The sequence below is a fragment of the Cupressus sempervirens genome, chromosome 4 (assembly GCF_028749045.1).
Source record: "Cupressus sempervirens isolate cs-2001-9-10 chromosome 4, ASM2874904v1, whole genome shotgun sequence".
In the NCBI taxonomy this organism is placed as follows: domain Eukaryota; kingdom Viridiplantae; phylum Streptophyta; class Pinopsida; order Cupressales; family Cupressaceae; genus Cupressus; species Cupressus sempervirens.
The window spans coordinates 611,889,613-611,896,615 of record NC_143121.1 but is presented as its reverse complement, the minus strand read 5'-3'; the positions used below and the strand labels follow the sequence as shown (position 1 = coordinate 611,896,615).

At 37.9% G+C, this 7,003-nt stretch overlaps 1 pseudogene; it reads right to left on the bottom strand.

Moving 5' to 3' along the window:
* Positions 1-461: 461 nt before the first annotated feature.
* LOC149562721 (leucine-rich repeat receptor-like protein kinase PEPR1) overlaps positions 462-7,003 on the bottom strand; it is a 52,172-nt pseudogene continuing 45,630 nt past the window's right edge.

Here is a 7,003-nt window from a genome sequence, read left to right as displayed (position 1 = left end):
TAAATAAATTAAAATTAATAAAAAATAAATAATTGAGTTAAATCTAGAAAAGGTTACTTATTTCTCTACCCTCCAAAAACCCCCCCACCCACCAAAAAATCTTCATGTTTAAAAACATAAATTAAGGTTATTTATTTCTCTACCCTCCACAAACCCCCTACCCACCCCAAAAAAACCTCCATATTTAAAAACATAAATAATTTAAAATATAATATATCAATTATTTAATACTGCTATTGTCATATATAAAAATATGAAATTAAAAATTAAAATAAGGGTTTTGTCAATACAAAACATGTCATTTATTATTAATGAAGAAAGCTAAAACATATCTACATAATGTAAATATCAATATAATTATTGATATTGTAATAACTGTGAAAAGCCGAGGTTGGAGTATCTGATTTTATGTGTGCCAACGGTCTGAGCAGTCCACCCTCTTGGGCATACATTTTTATTAGTTATTGAATATTCCCATATTGAAGCACGATTGGAGCTGGAGGGGAAAGCAAGTCTAGTACCATTTTTATCGATGGCCTCTCTCTTGGCGATGGTCGAGTACAGAGAAGGGAAATTTCAAAAACGTTTTCAATCTCATTTCCCCATTTTTTGAAATCACGTTGAAGCTCTAGATCTAACAAGTCCTTAATAGCTTTTCCCTCATTCTCTCTCATGATTGTAGCCCATTCAGCTAAACCTCTGCTTTCTCCTACTCCCTCTTCCTCATCGTCGACGGCTTCTATGCTAGTGAGAAGCTCCAATAGCACAACTCCAAAGCTGAACACATCTTGCTTCGGGGAAGACCCAACTCTATACTCACATTCTACAAAAAATAAAATCCATTAATTTACATTCTAACATTAAAGACATAAAAATTTATAAATGAAGAAACCCACCATAACACTTGAAGCTAAAATCAATATTTATTTAAAAATCTGAACCTGGAGCCATATAGCCATGAATGCCAACATAAACGGAAGAGCTACTGATTTTTCCTTCTGAATACATCAAGTTTGCAAGGTCAAAGTTAGTGACATGTGCTACGTACTCATCGTCCAGCAAAATGTTGGCCGATTTAATGTCGCGGTGCACAATCGGAGGTAAGTAGTCGTGATGCAAATACTTGAGAACCTGTGCTACTCCCAATGCAATATTTAGTCGAATCTTCCACCCAAAGCCCTGTGATTTCAGCACTCCCCCAAGGAACCCTTTGGCATGTATTCGAATAGCAGAATGTCCATGTTGATGCTGCCCCCATACAGGATCCCATAAAAAAGTATAACGTTTCTGTGGCGGACTAAGTTGAGAGCATCTATCTGGCGTATCAATCTACTTTTCCTACCTTTGGTTAGTCTGAAGACTTTTGCAGTCACAACCAAGCTATTCTCAGCTTTCCTCAGAAGAACCTTCTACACTCTGCCAGAACTACCACAGCTGAAAAAATAATTATCGCTGAATTTCTCTGTGGCCTTCAAAATTTCTTCATATGTAATCCAGCGTTCACGCCCTATGCCAACATCAAACTTCACTATGTTGAATTGTCTATTTAATATACTCTCCTCTTTCTCTAATTCTTCATGTTGTGCAGTTACTTTTCTCTTGCTTCGGTAATAGACAAAGCCTATTACTACAATCTCAACAGCAGCCAATCTGGTAATAAGAATTATTATCATAGTGCTTGACCCCAAACTCTTGTTATTACTAGTACTATCATTACCACTTTCCAAGCACGAATTCAAAGTGGGTGGCCTGTAGAGAGCATCGTTACCACTGAAGGCGCTTGCTTCGCTCATAGAGAGAGATTTTAGAGCAGGAATTTGGCCTGTGAATCGATTGAATGAAAAGTTTAATTTGAAAAGAAGCTTTAGCCCTACCAAAGCTGGTGGAATCTGACTAGAAATATTTTTTTCCAAAACTTCCAATGATTCAAGAAGCATAAGGTTTCCAATCTCTGGTGGAAGAGAACCAGAGAGCCCGTTCCAACTGAAATCCAAGCCAGTTGATAGCTGCTGTAACTTTCCTATTTCCCTGGGAATCGATCCCTCAAGTCAGTTTCTAGAGATTAGAATTAGGATAGCTGCTGTAACTTTCCTATTTTCCTGGGAATAGTTACGGTCAATTTGTTGAAGCTTAACATTAAGATTAGGAGGCTAGAATAATTGCTTGCTTCCGAGAGATGTCGAGGAGTAGCATGTTCAAATGAGTTCTGACTAAGATCTAGATCTTCTAAATTCAAGATATTTTCCAATTCAAAAGGAATATTTCCGCTGAGTCTGGTGATGCTCAAATTGAGCCTCCCCAGATATCTGGGGTCCCCAATTTGAGGAGGAATAACTTCAGTCAAGTAATTATGAGGAACAATGAGATCAGTGAAGTTTTGGCTGGGAAGAGAGAGGGAGATGACGTTGTGCGACGATGACGACGATGATGTAGATGCTCATTTGACGTCCTGCCACGTACCGAAAGAAGAGGAGGAGTTGGACTAGTCTGGCAGAAAATCAGTGGCTCCATCTCCTTGTAGTGACCCCTTTATCTTTAGAAGAACTTCACATTTTTCAGAGAGGCCGTAGGTAGTTCTCAATAGCAATGTCATTCCATACAAACACAAACACAAACAAAGAGCTTTCGTAGACCCGATCAAAGTTACTCTTTGACTAGAAGATGGGGCGGCTGAAAGATTCAACAACATTTTAGCAAGGAGAATAATCATCTAACGTCCTATGTTAGATTTAAGTAGACATATTGAATTTATATAATTTGTATTTCGTAAGCAAAAAGGCCAATGCAGCGTCTATTTTGTGCTAATAATTCCATATGACACGGTAATCAGTAGACGCAGACCAACACTAATCATTCCATGTGGCACGGTAATCGGTAGACCCAGGTCATCATTCGCAACAGATCAAACACATAGAGACCACCACGAAGCCACTGTACGACCAACATGTGAATAAATACATTTACAAGAATAGAGTAAACCTATAGGCCCACACGTGTTTTTGGCACTCACTGGATATGCTTGGCAAATTTTTAACGAATATATTTGACCCCTAAAACTACTTTAGGAGCTCTTTATTACCTATAAGAGAATTTTTGTCGCAAAACGCTTACGTCGCGAGATGAAATTTGCTGATAGCAACATTGTTTCTATGGTAACTAAAAAAAATGTGACCTGCCATTTTTATTAGGACAATGCTTTAGTCTATGTTATCAGCAATGAGTTGACCGCTACTAAAGGGTTTTCAACTATAACTAGAGCCAAAACTACTAACGGTGAAAAAAGTCATTGACATTGAAGATGATATGTTTTGGAGTACTAGCTAGACTTCATATGGACTCGGCATGGATAGAGGGCATTTGATCGATGTAGAAAGACTAGCGGAAGGGAATGAGTGTGAGTCATGCTATTCTGCTACCTCGATAGTGTGAGAAATACAAATCACAAACCTAATATTTTGCTCGGCACAAGAGGGTGTCGAGTGCCAGTTTTGCTCGACACCTTAAGGAGTCGAGCGGCAGTTTGCTCGGCATGTGAAGGTGCCGAGTGATAGGCAGTAGGTGCCGAGTTAGCTCAACACAAGAAGAGAAAGCCGAGTAAGCTTGGCACTCAAAGGGAAATGCTTGGTAACAATGGATGCCAAGTGAGCTTGGCTCAAACTAAGAAAATTATAACTTAGAGAAATTTCAATGTGAATGCTTTCACCATTAAAATTAGAGAGCCAAAGCTTGAAACTTCTAAACAAACTTCTCAAATGCAATGAATAGAAAAGAATGACAATGGCTTCAAGTATACCTCCTTGCTTTCTATTCAACTTTGATTAAACCATTACAAAATTTGGGAGCATTCAGCTTCAACTAGAAAACCCTAAAATAACCCTAAAACTGGTAAAAACTTCAAACTTCAATAAACTTTAAACTTGCAGCTCTAATGGCTATATACAATGGTGCTTGGAGCAATCATTGCTTCAATAGGACAAATCAAACAACAATGAACTTACAGAGTGAACAGGGGAAACACGTGCAACTGGAGAGATTGGATCCGTTGATCACTTTCTTCTTCTTCCTTCTCTACTCTACTCTGCTCTGAACTGATTCTCTGATTTTCTCTGTTGAACACACATTGAATGAATGAAATAAAAACATTCCTTTTGTCATATTTTTCCCCCTCTTTACCTGATTTCAAAACTCACCCACTGCATATATGTTTTATGTCTTTTCTGGAGTCCGTCAGGGGTAGGTGGGCATTTGGCTCTAGGGGCAAACAACCTCTTGCATTTAATACTCCAACACTCCCCCTTTGTCCCGAGCCAAAAAAACAAGGATCACTGCTGATCCATATCAACTACACCAAGACCCTCTCTTAGGTGTACAAAACTTCCAATTCCTAATGGCTTTGTAAATATGTCTGCTAGCTGTTGCTCAGACCTGCAAAATTCCATCTTGATATTCCCATTCTCCACCAACTCTTTGATGAACTGATATCTAATCTCAATATGTTTGCTTCTCCCATGGAAAACTAGATTCTTGGACAATGCAATTGATGAGATATTGTCACAATAAATTGTGGTACCATCCTCATGCCTTTTATTCAAATCTGTCAAGATTCTCCTTAGCCAAATTGCTTGACATGTTGTTGCATTTGCTGCTATGTATTCAGACTCTACTGTAGATTGAGCAACAATAGGTTGCTTCTTGGATGCCCATGAAATTGCACCTGATCCCATATGGAACATGTATCTAGAAGTGCTCTTCCTATCATCTATACTTCCAGCCCAATCACTATCAGTATAACCCACCAACTTGAAATCATTATTTGCAATATACAAAATTCCAAATCCCTTGGTACCTTTCACATACCTTAGGATCCTCTTTCCCGCTTGCCAATGGGAATCCTTTGGTGTTTCCATAAATCTAAAAATTAGACTTACGACATGCATTAGGTCTAGTTGAGTTGTAGTCAAATACATCAAACTTTCAACCATACTCTTGTATAGTGTTGGATTCACTCTCTTGCTAGAGTCTTCCTTGCTCAACTTTAGACTTATTGATGTTGGTGTGGGGGCTGCCTTACTATTCTGGATTTTAAATCTCTCCAAGATCTACCCTGCATACTTTTTTTGAGAGATGAATATTCCATCATGCATTTGTTTTACTTCTATGCCTAGAAAGTACTTCAAGAGACCTAGGTTTGTCATCTCAAATTCATTTTTCATGGTCTCTTTGAACTCACCAATTAGAGCATTGTCATTACTAGTAAAAATTAAATCATCTACATACAAGACAACAATCAACACATTTCCCTTTGCTACGTTGATGTAGAGTGTAGGCTCACCATTGCTTTTGCTAAAGCCATTGCTCATCAAATATGAGTCAATCCTACTATACCATGCCCTTAGAGCTTGCTTGAGCCCATAAAGAGATTTCTTCAATCTATATACTTTATTCTCTTTACCTGCAGCTTCATAATTAGGTGGCTGCTCCACATATACTTCTTCCCTCAATATACCATTTAAGAAGGTAGACTTCACATCGATTTAATATGCCTTTCATTTGTGCTGAGCTGCAATTGCTATGACAGCATGCATGATTTCCATTCTTGCAACTGGGGCATATGTCTCATCATAATCTCTGCCATACTACTATTTGTAGCCCTTGACTACCAGCCTTGCCTTATGCCTATCAATATTTCTTTCAGCATTGCATTTGGTCTTGTAGACCCATTTCACTCCAATCACTTACTTCTTGGGAGGCAATTCAGTTAGCTCCCATGTCTCATTTCTTTCTATAGCATCTATTTTCTCATTCATGGCCTTACACTATTTCTTCTCCTTAATAGCTTACTCAAAATATATTGGATCACTATGAGAAAATAATGCAAAATTAACACACTTGTCATAATCTTCATACCTTTCATCTTGGTATATCTCCCTAAGACTCTTGGTCTTTCTTGGTAACAAGGAGGAGAGTGTGGGATTAGAATCTTTATTGCTACTACTTTGTTGACTAGTTTGATCTTCACTGGTACTCGGCACTGACACTCGGTCATGCCTAGAGGAGCTCAAAAATGTCAGAGGTTCCTTGCCTTTTCTTCTATTTGTTCCTTCTTCTTGCTATTCATCAACATCTTCTTCACTCATAATTGTCACTTTACTTGAAGTGCTCGATAACTCATCAGTTGGATAATACCAAGACTGATTTTCAAGAAATTCCACATCTCTTGAAAGAATCATCTTGTTATTCAATGGGTTATATAATTTGTATGCCTTTGATTCTAAGCTGCACCTTGTGAAGATGCACTTCACACCTTTGTCATCCAATTTTTGTCTTTTCTCTTTAGGCACATGTGCATATGCAACACATCTAAACACCCTTAGGTGTTCAACTGTCCATCATCCTTGTAAACATGCTTCCATTGATATTCTATCATGAACTACCTTTGTAGGACACCTATTAATTAGGAAAACTGCTATTGCCACAACCTTTCCCCAAAATTTAGTTGGAAGACTTTTCTTTTTCATCATGTTCCTTGCCATTTCAACAATGGTCCTATTTTTTCTTTCAGCCACTCCATTCTACTGTGGTGTATAGCTGGTTGTGAACTCTTTCTTTATGCCATGTTTCCTACAAAAATTTACAAAATAATTGGAGGTATACTCCCCTCCTCTATCTGATCTTAGAACCTTGATATAGTGTCCACATTCTCTTTCAGCTTGGACTTTGAACTCAAGATATTTTTCAAATGCTTTAGATTTAGATTTCAAAAAATAAACCCATGTCCTACGACTGAAATCATCAATAAATGTCATGAAATAAGTACTCCCCCCAATGGAAGTAATTTGCATAGGACCGACTAGGTCAGTATACACTAACTTTAATGGATATCTAGCCCTCCTAGAATTTCTAGAATTAAAGCGAAGACTATAATGCTTACCCAAAATATAAGCCTCACACTTGTCACAGGAATTTCCTATGTATGGCAAACCTTCTACCATTCTTTTATTTG